This window comes from Camelus bactrianus, chromosome 5, assembly GCF_048773025.1.
Source record: "Camelus bactrianus isolate YW-2024 breed Bactrian camel chromosome 5, ASM4877302v1, whole genome shotgun sequence".
In the NCBI taxonomy this organism is placed as follows: Eukaryota; Metazoa; Chordata; class Mammalia; order Artiodactyla; family Camelidae; genus Camelus; species Camelus bactrianus.
The window spans coordinates 35,896,752-35,921,618 of record NC_133543.1 but is presented as its reverse complement, the minus strand read 5'-3'; the positions used below and the strand labels follow the sequence as shown (position 1 = coordinate 35,921,618).

The following is a 24,867-nucleotide window of genomic DNA, read 5'->3' as shown; positions in this document are numbered from 1 at the left end:
CACAGAGGACAGCATATGAAGGCTGGAGTCACACTGTTGTAAGGAAGGAAGTACCAGAGCTGGGCAAGACCTGCAACGGATCCTTCCCTAGTGCCGTCAAAGGGAGCAGGGACCCGCTGACACCTCCATCTCAGACTTTGAGCCTCCAGAACCGAGAAAACACATTTCTGTTGCTTAAGTCCCTCAGTTTGGATTAGTGCGTTGTTCTGGCAGCCCTGGCAAACTAACACACCCACAGAGCCCGGGCCTGGCTGTGCTGTTTAGCAAGGCAGTTCTCTTGGAGACACAAGTACAGAGAAACAAAGTCACAAAGCCCCTGCTGACGAAGATCAGAATTCAAGGATCAAGGGGAAAAAATGAGCTGCAAAAAGCTGTAAGAAATTAAAGCCTGAAAGACTGCACTCTCCTTCCCTGGAGGCCTGCTGACTCCTTCTGGGATGGCTCAGGGTGGTTCTGCCTAAAGAGAAAGGTGCCTAAAGGCCGTCCCCGAAGCTGCCTCCTACCCCTACGAATCTAAGCCAACACCAGCACACCTTCCCGTGGGACTCGTAATTCCCACTGCAGAAATGAATTACTTTTCAAAGGCCTGAATCTGCTAAAAAGAACGCAGTTACTGAAAATGAGGCAAGAAAAAAAGAGAATGTGAATAGAAATGGCCTTTTAATAAGTAATAAGACTTCAAGGGGGGCTAGCAGTCCAGAACCACTTCTGAACTTTAATACAGAATTAATCTCCATCGTCTTCCAAAAACGTCAGTCCAGCAAAAAACCTTGCACAATGGTGTCCATTTTAAATGCAGCCACAGAAAATAAAAATGAACCTCTAAGAGCAGTCAACGTTAGGGTAAGTTTTATGAATTGATCGCTAGTATGTGCCAGTTGCAGCTGAAGTCCAAATTATGGAAACATCAGTAGCAGGTAGATTAAATTTAATATTAGCTGTAACAATATGGCTAGAGTCAGATTTTATGAAATGGAAATCCACACATTTAAGATGTATTAATTGAGCACCTGCTACATGCTGGATACCACGCACTGAAAGTCAGACCCAGGGGTGAACGACACAGACACCAGCTCCGCCCTCAAGGATTTCAGAGTGGAGCTCACAGACTGAAGTTCAGAGCTAGCTCACACAGTGGAAGTATTTGCTGGTCTTTAAAGGGGAAATTTTAGGGACAACAACCTTAGAAATTTCTATTTGTTCCTCTTAGTTATAAAATTAGCCATATCTCGGTGACTATTGTTGAAATTAGTGCCAGAGGCTGGGCTCTGGTTCCTCTCAGGTACAGCGTATGGAGGAGCGTTAGTTACCCCAGGCGTGTGCACCAACTTCAAGAGCAGGCCAGTGAGAAGCTTAAGAAAGTCAAGGTCACTGATTTACTCCCCAAAGGAGCAGGTAACTTCAAGAAACTGCACTCATGATCTTGGCTGACAACCCCACACTGTAGAACACTGGTTTACAGAAAGGAATATGCTTTCCAACACACTCAGAGGTGTTCTGGGCAAAGCATTTCATGAACGGAGAGGGACGCAAAGCCAGTGCAGATGAAGATCCGTCATGGTAGGACACAGGCCTCTGTCCAGCCACCACGGCGCCTTCCCAGGGGAAGGCCAGGGTGCAAGGAGTGCAAGGAGGGAGCAGCGCTCCCTCCACCCCCAATATGGGATGCCCTCAGTCCTTCAAGGACCCTCCTTGGGCCTGACACCACAGCACTGTGACCTGACATTCTCAGCCCATCAGGCAAACCAGTCATGTTGACAGTCACATTCCTCAAGTGAATCCCACAATTTCCCTTTCCTACTGAGGGCTGAGCAGTTCAGAAGCAGCCTCTTTTTTTAAATTTTTTAATTGAAGTATGGTTGATTCACGTTAGTTTCTGGTATACAGCAAACTGACTCAGTTATACATATATATTCTTTTTCATTTTCTTTTTCATTATGGTTTGTTGCAGGATATTGAATACAGTTCCCTGTGCTATACAGTAGGACCCTGTTGTTTATTTTATACATAGTAGTTTGTATCTGCTAATCCCAAACTCTCAATTGATTCCTCCCCTACCTCCTTTCCCCTTTGGCAACTAGATTCGTTTCGTCTATTAGTCTGTTTCTGTTTTGTAAATAAGTTCATTTGTATCAGATTTTAGATTCCACATATATCATATGGTATTTGCTTTTCTCTGTCTGAATTGCTTCACTTAGTATGATAATCTCTAGGTCCATCCATGTTGCTGCAAATGGTATTTCAATCCTTTTTATGGCTGAGTAGTAGTCCATTGTGTATGTGTGTGTATGTATGTGTGTATGTGTGTGTGCGTGTGTGTGTGTGTCACAATTTCTTTATCCATTCATCTGTCACTGGACATTTAGGTTGTTTCCATGTCTTGGCTGTTGTAATTAATGCTGCTATGAACACTGGGATACATGTATCTTCCTGAATTAGAGTTATCTCTGGATGTACTCCCAGGAGTGGGATTGTTGGATCATATGGCAACTCTAGTTTTAATTTAAGGCACCTCCATACTGTTTTCCATAATGGCTGCAACCAATTTATCATTTCCACCAAAAGTGTAAGAGTTCCCTTTTCTCCACACCCTCTCCAGCATTTATTATTTGTAGGCTTTTTAATGATGGCATTCTGACCAGTGTGAAGTGATACCTCGTTGTTGTTTTGATTTGCATTTCTCTAATAGTTAGTGAAGTTGAGCACCTTTCCACGTGCCCATTGGTCAGCTGTACATCTTCTTTGGAGAGATGTTTGTTTAGATCAGAAGCAGCCTTTTTAACAGTCTACTCTTCATGAAGCAGCAGCCCCTGCTTCAAGGAGCAACAACTCAGTTTTAGCCCAAAGCTACCCCACTGGGACTTGATGAGATTCCAACACACCATCCTTCTCAAAAACATCAAATCACCTTCAGCCAAATGACAAATTGAAAGCTAGATGCCAGTGTGATTCACTTCAGTTATTACATTATTAAATTTGCATTTTACCACTAAAAAATGCCCAGCCCTTCAAGGACAGGAGCTCACACACTGTGTCAGTGGTGTTCATCTTTCACGGTGGCACAGGTGAGCTCAAAAACGGAGCAATCATAATTGCATGTGTCCATGTGGATACATTCAGCTCACCGACTTTAAAGAGTAAGATACATGAAAAGGGACGGAAACCTTAAAAGCCACTCCCTTCAAATCACTTTAAAAACATCCTTCGAGGAACTGCTCCAATGGAGCCCTCGGGAAATTTTTTAAAATTATAATTACCACTTCTTCCTACATGTCACGTTGTCTTTAAGAAAAATCAAAATGTATAGAAATACAATGGTTTACTAATATAACGGGAACAAATTTTTCAGTTAATCTATTACATCCAGACAGCTACTTAATCCATGCCAGAAACCAAAGCCCTCGCCTCCCCAGGCTGCTGGAAGGCTGGTAAGTTTCCTGCAGACATTACTGGGGGTTGCTCATGCCCTGGGGGATTTTTTGCCTTATCTTTTCAAAGTTGCAAGGAACTTTCTGGGAATTAAAAATGAGCTGCCAGGGCGTGCTGTGGCATTTAACAGAACACTGGTCACTAAGTCATCTGTAGCCGTCCATTCCAGCCAGCCAACAGCTTGGCCATCTATAGCCCAAGGCATTCACTGATTGTCATCTCCACAAGTCACAAATGCCTCAAGTTCATGGTAGAGCTGCCTGCAAACTATGCATACCCTAGGTTAGGAATGTTTTACTTCTGCCTACCAAGAGTTCCTTCCTCCTCTCCCCTCCCCATATAACCAGCTCCAACCCCAGCACATCTTAACCTTGACACTACACTGCTAAGGAATTTTAAAAGTAATTTGAACATCTCAGATATAAAACATTCATGATAATCTCCTCTGCTATTTAAAGGCAACCAAGTTTTCTGTCCAGTTCAACCCTTGGTCTTGGGGGGGGGGGGGTATTTTAATCAGAGCAAGGATTTCTCCTCTACTTTTTCCAGTTAATATTCTGCTCACTATACAGGTCATTTATTAGATCCAGAATTTTTTTTAATTCCATCACATATATACAACCACCACCAAAATTCCTTCATGTCATTTTTCCCAACAGTTTTTATCCTGCTTCACACCTTATTTAGAACATATCATCATTTTAGCTGCAGAACATCCCATCTTGTGGATGTATTACAACTTACTTATCCACTCCCTTGTTAGACAATCCACTTACAATTTTCACTGTAAATTACACTTTAAAGAATTTTTATGCCAAAGTTTTTTTTCAATTCCAGGCATTCCCTTGAAAATAGTCCCAGAGTTAGAATTACTCCAGGTGTGAGTCATTACCTAGATCAAACAATGTTAAGGTTTTCACTAGCACACAGCCCAGAGAACTCTCGTTCCTTTCAGTGTTAAATCTTGACATTTCACTTTCCCATATTCAAAACTCTTTCTTCCCCTACCCCATTCTTCTCTGGGATCTTCTCCCCTGCACTGGCCTTGTTCCTCCCTTCCGCCTCCTGCCTGCATCCGTAGTAAAACTGGCCCCAATTTCCTAGGCTTAATTGTCTCACGTTTAAGAGGGCAGGGTTTTGTGATGTATTTGCTGTCCTTTCTACTTCGCTCATGCTCCAACCCTGCCATAACACACTCACACAAGTATCCCATTAACATTGTTTTTTAAATGATGTGGATTACACGTTTAATCTTACCTGTTTTACAGAATGTGAAACCTTTAGTGATTAGAAACATTTATTTTTTAAGAATCTAACAACAACGGAAAAAACTTAATATAGTCCTATGACCTACTTTCTAATTTCCTTTTTGTAAAATTTTCCACAGGTTCCTAGTTAAACTCAGAGTCATGTTCAAATTATTTGTAGCAGTTTACAGGTTCATCTATCATAGGGCTTCCAATAACTGCTGCCTCTATTCCTCCATTTACACAAAACAAGTTTCTTTCTTTTCTCCAAGTTTGACAACTTTTCAAGAATTTCAGTCTTTTATTTCCAGAATCCCACGAACTATTTAGTTCCATCACACTGAGATTAGCACAAACATATACATTAAGCCTAAATTGCTCATAAATGTGAAATTTAATAAAATGCACAAACATACTACAAAACATAACATAAAACCACAACCATAAATATATGTATTAATCAGACCAGAAGTTGTCGACCTAAAACTATTTGGCTTTTTCTATGTTTTCTTATCAATATCTGCTTATTACTTATATACTTAGCACCAGCATGGTCCCAAAAGGAAGCAACAGACAGCAAGTGCCAAAGGTTTAAGAACAATTCATGAGAAGAGATGGAAGGAGAGAAGGAGGAAGATTTCTGAATTTAAAAATCAAAATCACAAAAAGTTTACATAGCACCTTAATTTGTGACTGCAAATTAAGGAAAGATCATCACTTAACTTTAGCAACAAACCAGCACCCTGGGAATAAGTGAGGAGCCGTGCTCCAGGACTGTCTCTCCCTTTCTTCATGCCACATGGACCTCCAAGTACTGTGCAGCCTGAGGCCAGTGCTGTAAAAATGAGACACAGCAGTGGCTTCTCCAGCCTTCATGCCTCAGAATCACCTGTGCATCTATGAAGTGCTGAATCTGATTCTGATTGAGGAGGTCTGGGTGGGACCTGAGATTCTGCTAACAAGTTCCTGGAGCTTGTTACTGCTGCCAGTCTGAGAACCAAAAAACCTGAGTAGCAAATATTTGGACTTCAGTATCTATGAATTTTATAATTATTGGACTCATAATAAAAGTTTCCACCATACAGCTATAAATGATTGATTGGCTCACTTTTGTTTTATTAACTAGAAGGTCTTTAAAGAGAGAAAAGCCACCTTGTTCTTCCTTAATATTGTTAGCACAGGTTGAGCCCATTCCATCGTATATTAGCAAAATAGATCAGAAACAGGTAACGTGGGTTGTTTTGAGGAGGGAACTGGCCTCCTGGAGAAGGAGGGAAGGAAGGGAGGGTTTTCACAGAATATTTTGCAGCTTTTAAATGTTCAATCACGTGAGTGAATTACTTATTCCGAAAATAAATTGTACTTTAAAATTTTAAATCATTTCATAGGATATTCTGGAAGCTGGCTAAATGTTAACCCAGATTAATCCATTTCCCAGGAAAAGCAGGAGGCCCAGGGAGACCACTTACCTGAAGTTGGCGTTTTTCTTCAAAGCGGGAGCATTCCTTAGTTTAAGCACCTTCTTGGATCATGCCAATGTTATATTTTTATTATAATAACATTTTCCAACCCCATTAGTCTTCTCCAGCTCCAGGAAGGGCCCAAAACCATCCCTTGATTCACTTACTAGGGTGCACCCCTAGTAAGTCAGGCTCTCACTGCAGAGAACTTTCTACCCCCTCAAACTCTAAGGTGGAGAACTGGGCCTCTCTGCACTACCACTGTTCCCATTAACAGGATTTAAGTTGGTGCTTTACATCTACATAGAAGCCACAGCAACTGCAAACAGAAACCAAAGGACGGAATGGGTGGGGACGTGTGTGCATGTATGTGTGCACAGGCGTGTCCTCACAGAGGTGGCCCGGCGGCTGACCCACAGAGTAAACATTAGCTCGACCACCTGATCTGAATTGAACCTGTACTGACCCAGCCCTACCTGTGCCCTCACAGGGTCTCCAAGGCATTCACATTCTTCTTTACATAACTTGGTCATGACTCAGCTATAAAACTCTCTGATAGTGCTAGTTGCATCTGCAACTTCTGAATTAATATTCATCCCTATGCCCTTAAGTGCTGGTTTTGGTTCTGCTTTTTACTGAGTCACCATAGAGCAGACTGTACCAAGTTCTGTTGAGGCTTCTTTCTCCAGATCTATCACTTCTGTCCCCCTCCATTCGCAATGCCAGCCCCCTGGCCCGGGTCTCCCTCCTCTCCCTGAAGGTAAAGGACTGGGGACAGGCAAACTCAGGCTGGAGGGAACCCACGCATCACGGCCCTACCCCAAGGACTTTTGGCAACGGTCCAGCATGTGTGGCTCAAGAAGCAGAGGCCACTGCACCTAATTCTAGTTTCTGTTATTCAAGGAGACGCGGCAGTGGTGGGGAGAGAACCAAAAACACTGGGGTGGCAGAGGAGGCCCCAGTAGCACAGAGGCTCTTCCTAACTCCCTACTCAGCACACAGAGCCCAACAGCTACAGATACGGCCCAGAACCAGCACTGACTTCCCGCAACACGCGGACGGGCTTGGCGGGGAGGATGGCAAACACCAGGCAGAGCCAAGGACACAGCCAAGAGGGCTGCCGTTCAGAACAGGGCTGCACTTCCAGCAGGAACCAAGAGCCAAGCAGAAAATCGAAGGAAAAACTCAGAATTTCAGGCAAAGAAAACACCGCGAGGCTTGAGACAAGGCTGTCACTCAGCTCTCACCCAGGGCTTGAGCTAAATCGATGGTTTCCTACCTGCCAGGTGATGGATGCAAGGCTGCCAAAGCACCTCTGCCCACGTCAGCAACAGATCAGGAACTGAGAGCTCCGGAGCTGGGCTCACCAGTGAGAGGCAAGAGGAGCCACGGCTGCACGGGGCTGGCAGAAGCAGATACAGCTGCCAGACTGCAACTCCACGAACTCCACTCACTCAGAACTCTCAATAGCTCCTCCTACATCACCACCAGCGCCATCATCATCAAAACCAGCAGCAGCTGGGCACGCACTTCCTCTAAAGATACATCACCTGCTACCATTCTCCTCCCCGCTCACTATCCTCCTGCCCTGCTGACCTCACCGATCTTCTTCAAACAAACCATGTAAGGTGCCACCCCAGGGCCTTTGCACTTGCTGTTCCCTCTGCCTAGAAGGCTCTTCCCATAGGTACCTTCATACCTCTTTTTCTCTCCTCCTTCAGCCTTCACTCAGAGGTCTTGATTAGCCTTCCCTGGCCACCATTTTACTGTTTTTTTTTTTAATTGAAGTTTAGTTGATATACAATGTTGTATTCATTTCTGGCATATAGCATTGTGGTTCAGATACATAATTCGTTTTCATATTCCTTTTCATTATAGGTTATTGTAAGATATTGAATGTAGTTCCCTGTGCTTAAACAGTAACACCTTGTTATCTGTTTTAAATACAGCAGTTAGTATCTGCTAATCCCAAACTTCAATTTATCCCTCCCGATCCTTTGTCCTTTGGTAACTATAAGTTTGTTTTCTGAGTCTGTTTCTGTTTTGTAAATAAGTTCATTTGTCTCATTTTTTTTTTAAGATTCCACATATAAGTGAAAGCATATGCCATTTGTCTTTGTCTGACAGACTTCACTTAGCATAATCATCTCTAGGTGCACCTGGCCACCTTTTTCAATCACATATCCCCTCCTTCACCACCTCAGCATTCATTCCTTTTCCTGTATTCATTCGTCTTCCTAGCACTTATCACACTGACGTTCTGTATGTTTTCCTTCCATTTTTGTTTATTGTCCCCTTCACCAGAAGCGGGTGCGCTGAGAGTCTAGGGCAGGTAGAACAACTCTGCAGAGAGACAAAAGGGTATAACAAGGGCAAACAACAAATGCCCATCATGTGCTTTTCCTTCTTGCCGTCACACAGCCATCTGCTTCCCAACCTTTAAGACCTAGATTGAGAGACCTCTTCCTTAAGGTTTTTCTTCATGTCTCTCTGCTTCCCTAGTCTCCTCTTTCTCCAGACTCCCACAGCCTGTCTGTTCCATACAAACTTCACACTAACCTGCCTCATTTGGCTACTGGGAGGACCGAGGGAGTCAGTTTGTGCTTAGAAAATACGAGGACCACTAGGTGTGGTGCTGTTAATTATCCAATAAATAACAGTCATTATTATCATTATTTAGTATACATATCTTGTATCACATATAGCGATTAAAGTCTTAATTTCTACAGCTAGATTACAAGCAAATTGAGGGCAAAGATCTTACCCTGTATTTTGGAATTCCCCTGAGTACTTAACACGGGTTTTTTAATAATTATTTGTCAACTGACTAAAACACAGGACTTTCACTTTTAAAGATTCATTTGAAACCCCTTAGAACCTCTATTTAAACAGTGATTCCAATCCTTTACCTCTTCCAGGACTGACCTGGTGTGCAAATACAGCAAATCCCTGAAAAATGACATTTATAATAGGAACTTTGCTAGAGCATGAATAGCAGAGCCGAAATACTATATAAAAGATCAAACAAATATTGACTCAAAAGAATTTTCCCCAAGGCAACTGTTATAGTCTTATCTTGAATAGTATGTTTGCACAGTTAATTACGTATTGCTAGGACTCAGCAAAATCCCAGGCAGCCCCTGCCAAGCCGAGTTTTACATTCCCACCCTCTTATCACTATTTACAAGACCCTCGCCTCATACCCCCTTACCTATCGCCCCTGCTAACGCTGTGTGTGGGATTAAAATGATAAGTAAGTCATACACTTTTTATCCGTGGGCAGAGGATAATGGAATCCCAGTGCCAGAGATTCTATTTACCTATCCCACAGCAAATATGCTCTGTCTGTACCCTCCCAGAAATCAATCAGGCTGCCTCTGTTACTACCTGTTGGCTTCTTGGAAATGTATGAAATAGTAGACCCATGTGGAGAGAGAGGTGCTTACAGTGTCATGGAACGTGCCTCTATACACCAAACACTAACAAGAGCTTGCTTCCTCTGGTTACCGACCTTGCAGCCTGCCAGAACCTGGGAGCCTCCAATGCACCCCAAAATCCCAGGCTGTTCTGTGCAGGGAGTGGGCTAGCTTACACCAGGTTGTCTGGAATGTAGGGGAGGATAGTTATGACAGGTAGGCACCAGCAGGAGTTATTCATAAGCTTTCTTCCTTCCCGCCCACTACCCAGCCATTATTGACTGCACACTTCATATGATGCTGTTGTATTTAGATGACTGTCTAGGCACTAATCTAGGCACTGGGGATACCAGTGGGAATGAGCCTTGCCACACCCTCTGGAAGGTTATTCTAAGTGACAGAGAGAGCAATCAACAAGAGGAATAAGCAACATGTATATTGTGTTAGATACTAATAAGTGCTAAGGAAAAGAGGACAAAAACAAAAAACAAAACAGAGAAGCAGGATACGAACTGTCAAAGGGCCAAAGGGAGGGAGTGAAATTACAGATGGGTCACCAAGGATGTCCTTGAAGTCGAAGGGAGTGAGGGAGCCAGCCTTGGAGATTAATGGGGAAGAGCACTGCCAGCAGAGGAGAATCAAAGCAAAGCACGGCTGGTACGTTGCGGGCATTGCGGAGGCCAGCGTGGCTAGAGCCTGCCGGTCACACGGGGAGATGTAAGAAACAAGATCCGAGAGGAGCTGGGAACGAGGCCATACAGAACTACGCTTCCCAAACAGATGCCTTCTTATCAGTCACAGAAAGGCCACCCATCTACCTAATTTTCATTTACTCAAAACTCTCCAGGGGTTATTTTTCCAAGAATTTAGCATCTCCATATTTCAAGAGAACCACTCATCCCCTACCAAAAGAAAAGAAAAGTTATACAGCAAGCCAACATATTTGCCTGGGGAAAAATCCTAAGCTTCTATTAATAAAAGTGGAAACAGTCTGTGGCTTTGAGTGTGAGCTTCTGTGGGATTGGGACCAGGCGTCACAGCAGAGAACACAGCTCAGCACTACAGGCAACTGGACATGCAACAAGGCTATAAAAAGATGTCAAGCCGGTTAATAGGAGTAACATGCAGAATTACAGGAGACCGAAGCATTGAAATTTACCACAGGGACATTTTTTTAACATGTTGCAATACCTCAAACTCTTTGGCAAATTTAAATGCCAAGCTGGCTAATGCAACATCCAGACCACACGTCCATCCTGCCCAACCAGCTTCTCAGCAAGAATAAGAAGCTATCAGCCAAGATCTGCAACAGCAGGGTTTGGGGGTGGTATCTTAAGATCTACTATCTTCCAATTCCCTTCAGTCCTGATCAGCCCAGGTTCACGCACCACATGCCCAGTTTTTCAATGAACAAATACTCATGACAAATTCTACAGAACTCGCTGTAGTGATTCCACTGTTCTTAAGAACACACAGTGTCGCCAAGGCAACAGGCATGCACTACAGGGCATACTTGAAGCCTGTGTAACCAGAAAAACCCAGCTATTATTATTAATAACTAAGTAGCCACAATCCTTCCCCATCAGGTTCTGCCGAAGCTACACCTATTGCCCCACCCACAAAATGGACAGATTCCTGTTGCTGGGTTATTTCATGACTCTCCTTGGTTGGCAGTTCTCAGAAAGAAAACTAAAAGAAGTCAGTGGGGCTAAAGTGATTTAAAGAGTGAATAAATGCAGGGGAAGAAGTGACTAGAACTTCAGAAAGGCATGGATCAGAGGGGTGAAAACGAGCTTTGAGGAGAGGCGATCGGGAAGTGTGAGGCAGGAGAGAAGGGAAGGGGTTTTTAGAGATGTTACTTGGAACTTTTAGAAATGTACACTGAATCTCTTTTCAATGTTCTGTGAAAGAGGCAAGCAAAGTTTGAAATTTGGAAATACTTGTCACTTTAGTTTCTGAACTGTGTTCCTCTGGATGGTAAACTGCATAAGCTACTCTTGAAACAGCTAATCTTGAGCAAAGTCTAGTCCATGGACATAAAAAAGTGCAAGAAATTCTTCACCCGACATAACGCATTCTGCATTATTGGGGGCAATGACGTATTCCAAAACAAAGCATGGCCAAGATGTTACAGGGAAAACCACAACCAGACGTCCCCTGCCTGCCTTAAATACTGAAGCCAGTTATTCTACAGACGTTCCAAATCACATGCCAAATTCTTCCCAAGCTACCTAAAACAGCAGAGATTTGCACAAAGATTCGTTGTCTTGCATTTTTCCAGTCTCAGCCGAGAGCCCAGGTAACAAAAACCTTCTTCCTTGCAGTGGTGTTCTCCAATCATCTAGAATTCTCTAAGCAGTTGACCTAAGGAAAAAGGACTTTCTCTAAGGATCATCGGTCTAAACAACCCCTCCCTGTCCCCTCCGGAAGACAACCTACCAGGCAAGTTGAAAGGGGTGTGGTCATGATCCTTCAGCAGTGAAGGCTTTTCTACCTTCTATGAAGAGGAGTCACACATTATACAGAATACGCCCTGCTGGTGAGGAGTCAATTACATTTCTCAATTGCACAAAAGAGCTAAATTCTCCGTTCTGACCCTAAGTATCCGAGACACTGATGATTAGACCAGAATCGTTTAAAACTATATCAAACTTAAATAAAATAAGTAAAGAAACAGGACCTTTAAGTAGCATAAGAACCAAAAATAAGAATTATCTGATCAGATCCTCTAAAACCAAAGGAAAGAAGCAAAAATGATGAAGCAGCACTTTATAACCCATGTGAAACCCCAGAATCTAACTATATAGGATGGTTTCCATTCTCTGTTTTACACTTTTCCAATTTCTTGATTTTCTACAAGGATCATATATAATGTCTACAATCAGGAAAAAAAACACTAAGTTTTTCAAAATTATGCCCAGAACAGACAGACAGAAAAATGTACTTTTAAAATGTGATGAATAAGTACACTTGAGGGGCAAGTTGCTCTTTTCACTTCTTTGTATTTTCTGAAGCTTTTAGAATGAGAATATGGTTATTTATAACAAAAAAGCTTTTTGAAAATATGTTTAATTTAAAAAAAATTTAAAGGATGTTTAAATTATTCAAATGTCCAAGGACTAAAGTATTTACTACGGGTCATAAATGTATAAATACAAAACATTACCAGGAAGGAAGCTTTCACCACTGATCAAGCTACCCTTCATGGTCCAGCAGTTTACGTGTCACACACCAGTGCTTCTCAAACTGGAGGATGCGTCAGAGCCACCTGGAGGGGGTGTTAGACCATGGCGATGGGACCCGGGCAGTTCTAACAAGTTCTCCGGTGCCACTGATGCTGCCCGTCAGTGGACCTCACTCTGAGCAGCCAGGCTGGGTGCAACAGGACATGAGCAGAGCCTCGGGAAGCATGCTAAGCTCATTCTAGAGTGGACAGAAGAGAAACTGAACTCAGAGTCCCACCTTCTCTCAGAGTTCTACAGCAGGGGCACAGGCCCCTCTCTCGAGTCAGCCCTTGGTGATGAGATGCATAGTCATGTCCTTAAAAGGGGGCCAATGAAATGAAGACAAACATGATTCCAGAACATGACGAGCTTGTCAGAGCATCTGATGGAGCCAGCCTGTGGCTCTAACAGGGCAGACTGCCTCTGTACTCCCTAGAGTTCTCTGAGTATCAAAGCTCTTGGCGGTAGTTTTCAAACACCACATTGTTTCCTGCAATACTTTTGTCAGACGCCTAAGAACAGGAAGCAGTCCACGAATGCCAATGCCGTATCTGTCACTGATAAGGAGACCAAGCATGCACTCCATCAGCTGACCAGGTGACTCTGAGGATCCTGGAGCTGCTGGGAAGGAGGGGGAGCTTGTAAACAAACAGTTCCTACCCTTTCACTCCCAGCCTCACACTCCCCAGCCACCTCAGGGTCCATCGGAAGCTGACAACCAAAACCACACTCAGAAACTCCAAAAGCCTCAGGAAGAGACGGCAATGCCTAAGAAATCATGGAGGCCCACACCCAACAGCCTCCACCTCGCTAGCCCCTCAAGGTGCTAGAGGGTGACTGCAGTGTTTCCTTTCACCCTAAAGAATAAGGTACCTGGCTGACAGGCCTCAGTGTGAGCCTCAGAAAGAAACTCCCTTAATTAACCATTCAGAAGAGCACAGAGAATTCCCACCAGCCCTCGGGTCCCCAAACACTGCATCTGCGTTTATCCCCCATGCTGTCATTTCCTGCCTGCAGTGAGCTAATTACACACGGTGGGAATTCTGGAACTGCCGGTTCTAATGTTTATCTGCTGTTAACTTGTTGGGTGACCTCAAAGATATTTCTCTAGTGCCCTTATTTCCTCTTCTATAAAAGCAAGATAAGGGAATGACATGCTTGACAAAGTGCCCTGATGTAACACTAGCGTCACCACCACCCTAGACAGGCTCGCAGGGGTGGTCATTAACACGTTTCTTTTACTCAGGCCTTTAAAGATAGCTGATGACATGTTGTGAAAAACATGGGCTCTCACATGATACTTCCTCTATGGCTAAAACAGGTTTCAGTGGCAAATGCTACCTATAAAATTGTTGATAAAAACAGTATTGGATGGGCTTCTTTGTGAAGTACTGTTTCAATGGAATGTATTTTTCCACAACCAGAAGTCAAACAACAGACCATGGCTTCATAAGTAGAAGAGACAATAGAAAAAAATCACCTTAAATTAGATTTCTGTAACCTTCACATCCAGTATCAAAAACTTAGTAAAATTGGGCTGTAGTTCCTTACCAATAAAATAGTTTGCGACCACTGGAAGCTGCTGTAGAAGACTAGTTAGTAACACAACCTGGGCAGGTGAGAGAAGCTGGTTACAAACGTCGTGCATCTGAAACAATCAGTATAATCTGATTTTTTGTAAATCTATGTGGGTATAGAAAAATACTCAATAAATGATAACTATTATATTTTACATCTATTAGGGCCCCAGTCCTTTTTTTATACAGTTGAAAGACCTATATATTAAAGTTATAATATATTAATCATTTATGTGTCACAAATTTAACGCAAATTTTCCCAGTATGCTGTCCCTTCATTTGTATAGAAGTTTCAAATTTTGATATACTCAAATCTGCTCATTTTTTTTCTTCACTGCTTGCTTCTCTTGCTTTAAAGCCATGAAAACTGTCATTCCTATGCAGACCTCATAAATATTGAATTTTCTGCTAGTGTTTCTATCATTTGATTTGCAATATTCAACCCTCTGGAATTTATATTCAGGCTATGGTATATTGGGTGGGGGTCCAAATTGATATCTTCCTATGTCCAAACCATTTATGAAATAATCTATTAAATAATTCTCCCTCACTGCCTTATTTTAAGAATTTAACACGTTTGAACTATATGCAGTTGGGAAATGATTCCAACTTACTTTTTTAATACAAAGTATAAGAATCTCAAAGTAAAAATCCAAATGTGCATAATAGCTTTACAAGAAATCTCAGTAAGAGATTATGAGCAAATCAAATCATCACCAAGCCGTTTCATCTTCAGTGGGGCATCAGTCAACCAAGCCGTAATTCCTGTTTAAAATCAGTTCTTCCTATTCAGAAGGCTTTCAAAGTGTAATTGTAGGGCATGTAAGTATATGGTAGCTGAGTCACCAACTGCTTGAATCCTCTGCTTATGTTATGGGGAGGGACTACTTCTTGGGTGGCAATGTTATTCTAACCCTAACACACCTGGAAATATCACCCCTCGGCCGAAAAAAAAATAAATGCAGAGAAGTCAAAGAATTCACTAATTTGATCAAGATTTAGAACCATGATTTTGACTCTATTGACTTATCCTCCAGATATATTAGAAACCTACCGTACACGATATAAACCATATGAATTTGCTCTTGTTTTTTAGGTTTCTAATGTCTGCATCTTGCCATTTCCGGTAAGATAAAAGCTCCTGAAAAGTAAAGGCTGCGTTTATTAGAGAATGAAGGAAGGACAAACTCGTTTGTAATCTTTGCAATTACCTCTGTGAGCCTTGCCCACAGTGGACACTCAGGAAAGGCTGCCAATGGACCAAATATTTCATTCTAGGCTTTAAGCCATAAGCGATGCTTAAGGGGGAAAAAAGAAGAACATATACCACTGAATGCGTTCCTCTGCGTTCATCTCCCTTACTAAGTAATATGGACAGATTTTTCCCATCAATTCACACCCTGAATCACAAGACATGATGATCTTTCTTTTCATTTGCATAGCTACGACTCGTCATTATCCAGCCCTATTTTTTTGACTCAACAAAACAGAATTGCACCATTAGGATTTCAGCATGTCTATTCTTGCAGTGACTATTTTGAACTGTGCCTTTTAGAAGCAACCACTTTAAGAAAAAAAAAAAAGTTGTTAACTTCCAAGGTATACAACTGACTTGGTTTTTAGGACCTGAGCTTCTCTGGCCCATTTTCCTGTTGCTTTTCCAGGTAGGGAGGGAAGAGTTGAAAGAGCTAAAGTGCCTCTGGACCAAGGCACTTGACGGCAGTGCTCAGCCTGCTATTTTCTGCTTTTTTTTAAACTTTATTTATTTATGTATTTATTTTATAGTATCATATTTTTTAAACTGAAGTCTAGTTGATGTACACTATTATATGTTACAGGTATACAATACAGTAATTCATAATTTTTAAAGGTTAGGGTACAGTTATTATAAAATATCGGCTTTATTCCCCATGTTGTACAGCACATCCTTGTAGCTCATTTTATACCTGGTAGTTTGTACCTGTTCATCCTCCACCTCCATCTTGCCCCTCCCCCTTCCCTCTCCCCACTGGTGACCACTAGTTCCTTCTCTACATCTGTGAGTCTGTTTCTTTTCTGTTATATTCACTAGTTTGTTGTATTTTCCTTAGATTCCACATGTAAGAGATATCTTACAGTATTTGTCTTTCTCTGACTCATTTCACTTAGCATAATGCCATCTAAGGCCAACCACACTGCACACCGGAAAGTAATAAAACATTTTGAATCAACTGTACTTCAATTAAAAAGCACGCAAACAAACAAACAAAAAAAACCATTTAACATATGGGCAGAAGAACTAAACAGGCATTTTTTCAAAAGAGGAAATGCAGATGGCCAACAGGAACATGAAAAGCTGCTCAGCATCACCAGTATCCGGGACTCTCTGCTTCTAATCCCCTCCACCGATAAACGGACCAGAGAGGGCACCATCACCATCGCCACCAATGCCACAATTTACTGAGCATCTTATTTCTATATGCCAATCACGCTGCTAAATGTTTCACTTGTTATTTCCAGTGTTGTTTCTGTTGCCAAAAAAATTCCAGAATCTATTTCCTCCCCACCTCTGAAAAAAACTGCTCAAATTAAGATTATACTTAAGTGTAAATTTAGAGATCTTGCTTAATTTTTTCATCTCATAAGTAACTAGCATGTTAAGAAATGTGATATTTAATTTCACAATATAGTCCCATACATAAAATAGAAAAGTCTAGCCTCTAAGAATGTCCTCCCTGCCCCTGTTTCTCTCTTTTCTATCGGAGAAGAATGGATGTGTTTGTCATGCAGCATAAGGAGGCCAGGGAAGAGGAGAGCGATAACCTTTCATGTTGGCAAAGCAGTCGTATTCGCCTCCTCCCATCACTGGCCCTATCCTACTCCCAAGCCCCGAGGAGGCTGGGAGAACAGGAGGTCGAGTTACATACTAATAAATACTAACCAGGCTGCCCCTCCCTTGCCTGGGTCCCAGCATTTGCCTCGGGTTGATCACTGGAGAGCCAGGCAGCCTCACAGGAGGTGCCCAGCGACTAGACTACAAATACCAGGGAGCCCAGAAAAAAATGCAAGTCTTTTCAACTATCCTGGGAGAAGGGTATCTAAAAACACATGTAAGCAAAGATACTTTATTCTTGGATTTAAACAGTGAGTCTTAGCATAGAGCTCACATCTGCTAACATGTTCAAGGATGTCACTGCAGCTGGTGAGTCTGAGAAAGAGGCTACAGGGCATTTCATTCCTGCACAAACACCTCCACTCCTCTCCAGGCTTTCCAGTATTGTTAGAGGCTATGATCATCCCCACTTCACAGACTCAGATCCACACCAGTACATTTTCCCCTCAAATGTGCAGTCTCTCCCAAAGACTCTGACAGGCAGGAGAAAGAATGCACTTGCAAAGCCTAAAGGACAGTGCTGGGGCCAATGCAGGAAAGGCCCTAACTGAAGCCAGGCTCCTGGGTTCAGGCTTGTCCAGGTGAGTGTCGGCTTTGCCCCTCACGGAAACTCCTTTGCAGAAGTTGCAGTTGTACGAAATAGCAGTGCAGCCCATGGAACCTCACTCGTGGCCCCAACCCGTCACCCCTCCCTGTGTTCATCGACTTTACCGGGAGACTTTGCAGCTCCTCCCACTAATGGGGATCAGAATCGCCCCCTACAGATCTGCCCACCCCACCCCCCCCAACTCCTCGACCCTGGGCTTGCTTGCCTGTGACTTGCTCTGCCTGCAGGGAGCCTAGGCCTTAAGAAGCCTTGCAGGTTTCCTCATTCCCCTCCCGGCACCACCACAGCCTTGGCAGAGCTGCCCCGGGATGGCTGCCACCCTCAGTCTGGAGCCCACGTGGGGCAGACATGAACCCAACTCGTGCGCCCAGCCAGGGCCACAGCTTGAAGCTCGGCTGCTCGGTTAAGTCCAGTGTGAGCTGCCAAGCCTAGCACCAACCAGCAACTGCAATAATAATAAATCACTGTTGTAGGCTGCTGAGTTTTAGAGCATTTTTTTACCCAGCATTATTACGCCAACAGCTAACTGACACACAGTCTAAGGAGACTGCACATGGAAAATACGATATGCCCCCTTGCCCAAAATGTGGTAACTAAATTCCAGTAAGTTCTTACCATGGGCCCATTTTTTCTAAGAGCCATAGGTGACTGTTTATGGCTCACAAGGACCCTTTAAGACAAAAAGGGTTTGCATCCCTATTTTAAAGATGAGGCAACAGAGACACAGTTAATTAACCTACCCACAGCTGGAAGGCAGTGAAGGCAGAATTCAAACCCCAATCCCCTAACTCCAGAGCCCCTCCTTACCACTTCTACACTCAACAGCCTTGCACGTCTCCTAGCTCAACCAGCCCCAAACTCTGCTGTAGGTTCCCATACCCTCGGGGCAAAACCCAAACTGACAAGCACAACTGAAAATACTCAAGGTCCTTCCCAGCCTGATGACTGCTTGTTGCCAGGCTCCTGCTCCCTCCTCACTCTCCCTCAAGGCTGGCTCCAGCCACTCTGAGCTCCTACAGTTTACCAAACCGACCCACTCCCTCCCCTCCTCTCTGGGGCACGTCCAGGTCATCCTCCAGGATACAGGCCCCAGGGAATCTTCTGCAGGAACTTCCTGTCCCCAGCCAGGGGCAAGTGGCTGCTTACCCTGAGGGTCCCCCCACTTCCAGGAACTTCTGGAAAGTGCACTGACCACTTGGGGCTCTCACTGCTTAGCTCTTTCCTGAGCCAGCCACACACCCCTTGAGGGCACGGCCTGGTCTTATTCATCTCTGTCAGCCCAGTGCTTGGCAAGGTGCCTGGTCTTATCATGGGAATTCAAGGAAAGTCTGCTCAATTAAGAAGAAGGGGTTGCTGGATCATATGGTAAGCCTATTTTTAGTCTTCTGAGGAATCTCCATACTGCTTTCCATAATGGCTACACCAAACTACATTCCTACCAGCAGTGTAGCAGGGTTCCCTTTTCTCCACAGCCTCTCCAGCATTTATTGTTTGTGGACTTTTGAATGATGGCCATTCTAACTGGTGTGAGGTGATACCTCATTGGAGTCTGATTTGCATTTCTCTGATAATTAGTGATATTGAGCATTTTTTTTTTTTGTATGTCTTCTTTGGAGAACTGCTTGTTTAGGTCTTCTGCCTATTTTTGGATTGGGTTTTTTTTTCTTATTAAGTCATATGAGCTGCTTATATTTTCTGGAAATTAAGCCCTGTCAGTCTCATCTTTTGCAAATATTTTCTTCCATTCCCACTCCTGGGTATACATCCAGAGAGAACCTTAATTCAAAAAGATACATGCACCCCAATGTCAGAGCAGCACTATTTACAATAGTCAAGACTTGGAAACAACCTAAATGTCCATCAACAGATGACTGGATAAAGAAGTTGGGGTATATTTATACAATGGAATACTACTCAGCCATTAAAAAGAATAAAATAATGCCATTTGCAGCAACATGGATGGACCTGGAGAATGTCATCCTAAATGAAGTAAGCCAGAAAGAGAAAGAAAAATACCATATGATATCACATATTTGTAGAATCTGAAAAAAAAATACAAAACAAATTTATTTACAAAACAGGAACAGACTCACAGACATAGAAAGCAAACTTACAGTTACCAGGGTGGGGAAGGGGATGGGAAGGGGTAAACTGGGAGTTTGAGATTTGCAGGTACTACCTACTATGTATAAAACAGACAAACAACAAGTTTATAGTTTATAGTACAGGGAACTATATTCAATATCTTGTAGTAACTTACAGTTAATAAGAATATGAAAAGAAATATATGTATGTTCCTATATGACAGAAGCTTTACACAAGAAATTGACACAACATTGTAAACTGACTATACTTCAATAAAAATACATTTTAAAAAAAAAGAAGAAGAAGCAGGGGAAAGTAACAACAACGTGAGAAAGAAACGGATATGGAGACAGGTTTGCATCTTCATTTTGAAGCAGCAAGTCTTCATTTCTAATAAACGTTAATTAAACGGCTCAACACCCCTGGGTCTCCAGCTATATATTCTTCAATTAAAATAGTTCTTTCATGACAGCTTCCTCTGCCCATCCTTTCTTCACAGGCTTCTGTGTTCACCAGGGCGTCTTGGGACAAGTAACAAAAGACACTACATCTGCTTGACACAGCAGGGAAATTGAAGGCCACTCCCTGAATGTTCAGTCCTGGCAACACAAGAGTATACGCAGCATGACTTCAAAACAGACAGAGGGACGTTTGTGGTTTAGGAAGGCGCATTATTTAGGAGTGAAAGGAAACGACTCCCAAGACAGGGACCAGGTAAGTAACGACCTGACATGGGAAGAAAAAGCTTACTTAACACCAACTAGCAAGCGACTCTTGGGCGCGGCCCCGCGCTCAGCATCCCGACTTGCAGCTGACAGGTGGTTATTACTGTCTTAACCTCAGGGACACCCGGGAAAGGTTCAGGGCGGGGCAACCTGACAGCACCCGTGGGAAGCTGACTAGGGCCACGAGAGGGTGGCTACAGCTGCCCTCAAAATCACACGGGTTCCAGACCACTTCCAAAAGCCGGGATCCAAGCTTGGAGCAAAGGGGAAACCACACCCAGGAAGGGTGAAATGGTCTGTTCCGGGAGTCAGAGACTGAAACCCCACGAACACAGACTCCTTGCCCCACTGCAGCTTCATGTGCACTCGTGAGCTGTGTTTCTGTGGCTAAAGTCCCTGGTGTTTCCTGACAAAGATGAGGAGAGGCCAGGATGACGGTCCCTTCACATTCAGTCTGGATGGGATGTCAGCGCTGTAGACAGCTGGGATGTGAGAACCAGAAGATCTCTGAGACCAAGCCACCTAACAGATCTCACTCTCCAGTGCCTGTTGTGTTTAAACAACAGTTTGCAGAAGCATAAACACAAGAGAGGACACTGAAGCTGTTCCCTCCCGCAGGCAGGGGCCAGGAACCCCAACTGGTGATACAAGGTGAACCTCTGAGATGGCCTGATGGAGGCTTGGGAATTTGGCTTGGAAATCATGGACTTAGTCCAAGTCTGCATTTTACAGTATGGGAACCACAGCTCAGGGAGGGCAAGGTCACTCGTTCAAGGTCACACAGAAGGCAGAAGGACCAAGAACAAGACTCAGGTTCCTGACTGCCAGTCCAAATACTCTTTCCTCTACAGGGAGCCACCCCCTTAACTAGGAATGGCTCTTCAAGCCCTCCACCCCACCCTCCCCATTAACAAGTTCCAGGCACTCTCCGGCTTAGACTGAGGTTAAGGGTAACTTAGTGACAATGTGTTTTATGGATGCATTTACCACAGACAGGAGGGAAAGCTCCACTTTCCAGCAACCCCTCCCCTCCACTCCCCACCCCAACCAACCCCAACAAGGGCAAATCATCAGACGCTTTCAATGACCTGGAACTTTCTCAGGCTCCCTTTTGCCATCCTCTTTCCTTCTCTGTTACATTTCTTACAGCACTGAATCAAATGACTGCCTGCAATGCTGTGAGTCCTCAATTGGCTGGGTTTGTTCCTATACAATATATGTGCTTGGTTTTAAAATGCTGTTCCCTCCACTTTTTAATTCCATTTTAGAAGCCTGCAAGGAGAGAAGCCAACATTTAATCGTAGGGGCTGGAGGGGACTTTACAAACTGCTTACGAGGCACAAATACAGTAGTTATTTCCCTATTTCTCTTTTGATGGAACTGGCTGCTGTATCACACGCAATAAACAGCGTGAACCAGAAAGCACTTCTGAATCCTTATCTCACCCCTCACATAATCAAGAGAAAAAACACATTGTAATAAAAAAGAAAAAAGGAAACTAGAACTTCGTATTAGTCTAAAAGTTAATTAAACTTGAAAGGTTTGCAGGGACAATTCATTTCCTTTTGTATCCTAAGACCATAAGGTTCACATTCCATTTTACCAGCGGAATGATAAAAAGTAACCTGGTGTTATTTTAACTGTAATAATAAATAATATATAGTAAAGCTAGAATAAAGAGCATTTCTTTTAAATAGCAAAGTAAAAACTAAAAACGCATGTATCATCCAGTTCTGAATTGACTTATTAAAAACAAGCCTCTGTAAACATTTTTAACATGCGTATCTATTTAATTGATTTTGTTAATACCACTTTTCCTCTTTTCTAGAAAGATGACTTTACAGTGAGCACACAGGTATGACTTCATATGCATCCTAGTTAATCCTCTGAATTGACAAGTTTAAATTGGATCGAGTATGCTCTTTACAAAGAAAGTTGAATGTACAATTAAACAGAACAGGAAGCCTCCCACAGCCTTCAGGGTCACTCAGATTTGGAGTCGGATAACGTCCTGTCCTTGTCAGTTCCACGTCATAAGCACCTATCAGAAAGACAATGCTGAGCAACCTTCAAGGGCAAGGTCAAGAAGGAATCCTAGACAAGTTACACTGAACAGGGACCTGGGGGACGGTGTTATATTACCCCAACCAGACGCAACAAACGGAGCCAGGAAGTGGACTGAACGTGGATTGCCTCTCTACGGAAAATACTGTGCATGTACATCCGTGTGTGTTATCTGTGTATCTCTGTGTGTGTGTGATAAAACATTTCAGAGAAAGAAGAGCTGCTGATGATAAACAACAGGAATTGTTGGAAAAGGTAAGAGAATGATTCTATGGAAAAATGTGGGGCTGGATAAAGGCTTCCTAAGCCTCCAGTCCTAAAACTCTTTGATTCTATGGTGTAGAAAGTGGATGTTCCATCAGCAAACAGATGCAAAAACTCCAAGGGTGAAGCCCACATCTTCTGACATGTTACACTTTGATGGAAACCACTTGCCAGAATATTAAACTTCCTGTTTCCTGTCTCCCCCAAAAGACTTTTCCACAAGCACCCCGAGGACATAGTCTGTGTTTAACTCATCTCTGTAATCCCAGTACGATACCTGAAACAGAGAGTGGGAAATCAAAGTTGTGGAAGGCAGGATGGAAAAATTAGTAGGGACAATTTAAGTTTTATCTTTAAATAATGAATGCTTATGTATTAGAAAGCATTAATCAAACTCCTTGGCACCTAAATGTTACATGAATAGATTCCTCAATTAAAATACTTCTTTTCTAATACTAAGCCAAGCCTCCCAATGCATAGAACAAAGGAATTCTTATTTTTTTATTTTATTGTTTGACTGTTTATTATTCCTCCTTCCCTAGAAAAAAACCAAAGCAGCAACTCCTGCCCCAACACTCAGATTCTTAGACTATAAAGACAGTCATCAAAAAACAGCATAAATAACCCTGGCCATCTCATCAACCAGGAACATTAGGAACAAGACAAGGAAGGCTGCTCCTATCTCTTCTATTCAACATTGTACTGTCGCTTCTAGCCAAGGCAATTAGGCAAGAAAAAGAACAGTATCCTCACTGGAAAGAAAGAAGTTAAACTACCTCTATTTTTAGATGATCTTGTATATAGCAACTACTAATACATTCACCTAAAAACTATTAGAGCCAATCAGTGAGTTCAGCAAGGTTTCAGGACACACAACCAAAATACAAGAATCAATTGTATTTCTATGCAGTACCAACAGACAATCCAAAAATGAACTTCAGACGATTTCATGTACACTGCAGCAGAAAGAATAAAATGATCTATAATAAATTTAACAAAAAAAGTGTAATACTTGGACACTGAAAATTACCAAATATCTTTGAAAGAAATTAAAGAAGACCTAACAACTGCAAAAACATCCTGTGTTCATGAATGGAAGACAATATTGTTAAAATGCAATAATCTTCAAACTGATCTACAGATTCAATGTAATCCATATCAAAATCCTATCTGGCTTTTTTACAAAAATTAACAAACTAATCCTAAAATTTATATGGCAGACTAGCCAAAGCAATCTTGGGGGGAAAACAGAACAAAGTCAGAAGACTGACACTTACAGAATTCAAAACTACTACAAAAAAAAAAATCAATAAGATTGTGTGGTACTGGCATAAATTTGGCATAAGAGATCAAGGGAACAGAATTGAGAGAACAGAAGTAGTTGCATATATTCATGGGCAGTTGATTTTTGCAACAGTGCTATGACAAATCTACAGGGGAAAGAATATTCTTTCCAACAAATGGTGCTGGGACAACTGCATGGTTACATGCAAAAGAATAAATCCAAATCCCTAATTCACACAATATACAAAAGTTAACTCAAAATAGATCAAATATCTAAAAGGAAGAACTAAAACCATAAAACTTTTAGAAGTAAATTTTTGACCTTGGATTAGGCAATGGCTTCTTAGATATGACACCAAAAGCACAACTGAAAAAAATAGGATGTTATCAAAATTAAAACTTTTATGTTTCACCAACAAAGGCTTGATCTCCAGAATATATAAACAGCTCACATGACTTAATAAGAAAAAAACAACCCAATCCAAAAACGGGCAGAAGACCTAAACAAGCAATTCTCCAAGGAAGACATACAAATGATCAATAGGCACATGAAAAAATGCTCAGTATCACTGATTATCAGAGAAATGCAAATCAAAACTACAATGAGGTATCA

General features: G+C 42.5%; 1 protein-coding gene across 5 annotated transcripts in view; it reads right to left on the bottom strand.

Annotated features, from left to right (window-relative positions):
• The window catches only part of LYPD6B (LY6/PLAUR domain containing 6B), a 175,040-nt gene that overhangs the window by 132,511 nt on the left and 17,662 nt on the right, over positions 1-24,867 (bottom strand). Inside the window, exon 1 of one of the 5 annotated variants that reach the window (XM_010950261.3) lies at positions 7,416-7,439. The exons of 3 other annotated variants lie outside the window; for them this stretch is intronic. The gene's annotated coding sequence lies outside the window, so the exon portion shown is untranslated. Of the gene's footprint in view, positions 1-6,145; positions 6,407-7,415; positions 7,440-24,867 lie in introns of those variants that run through there. One more of the 5 variants, XM_074363624.1, reaches the window with a different exon arrangement.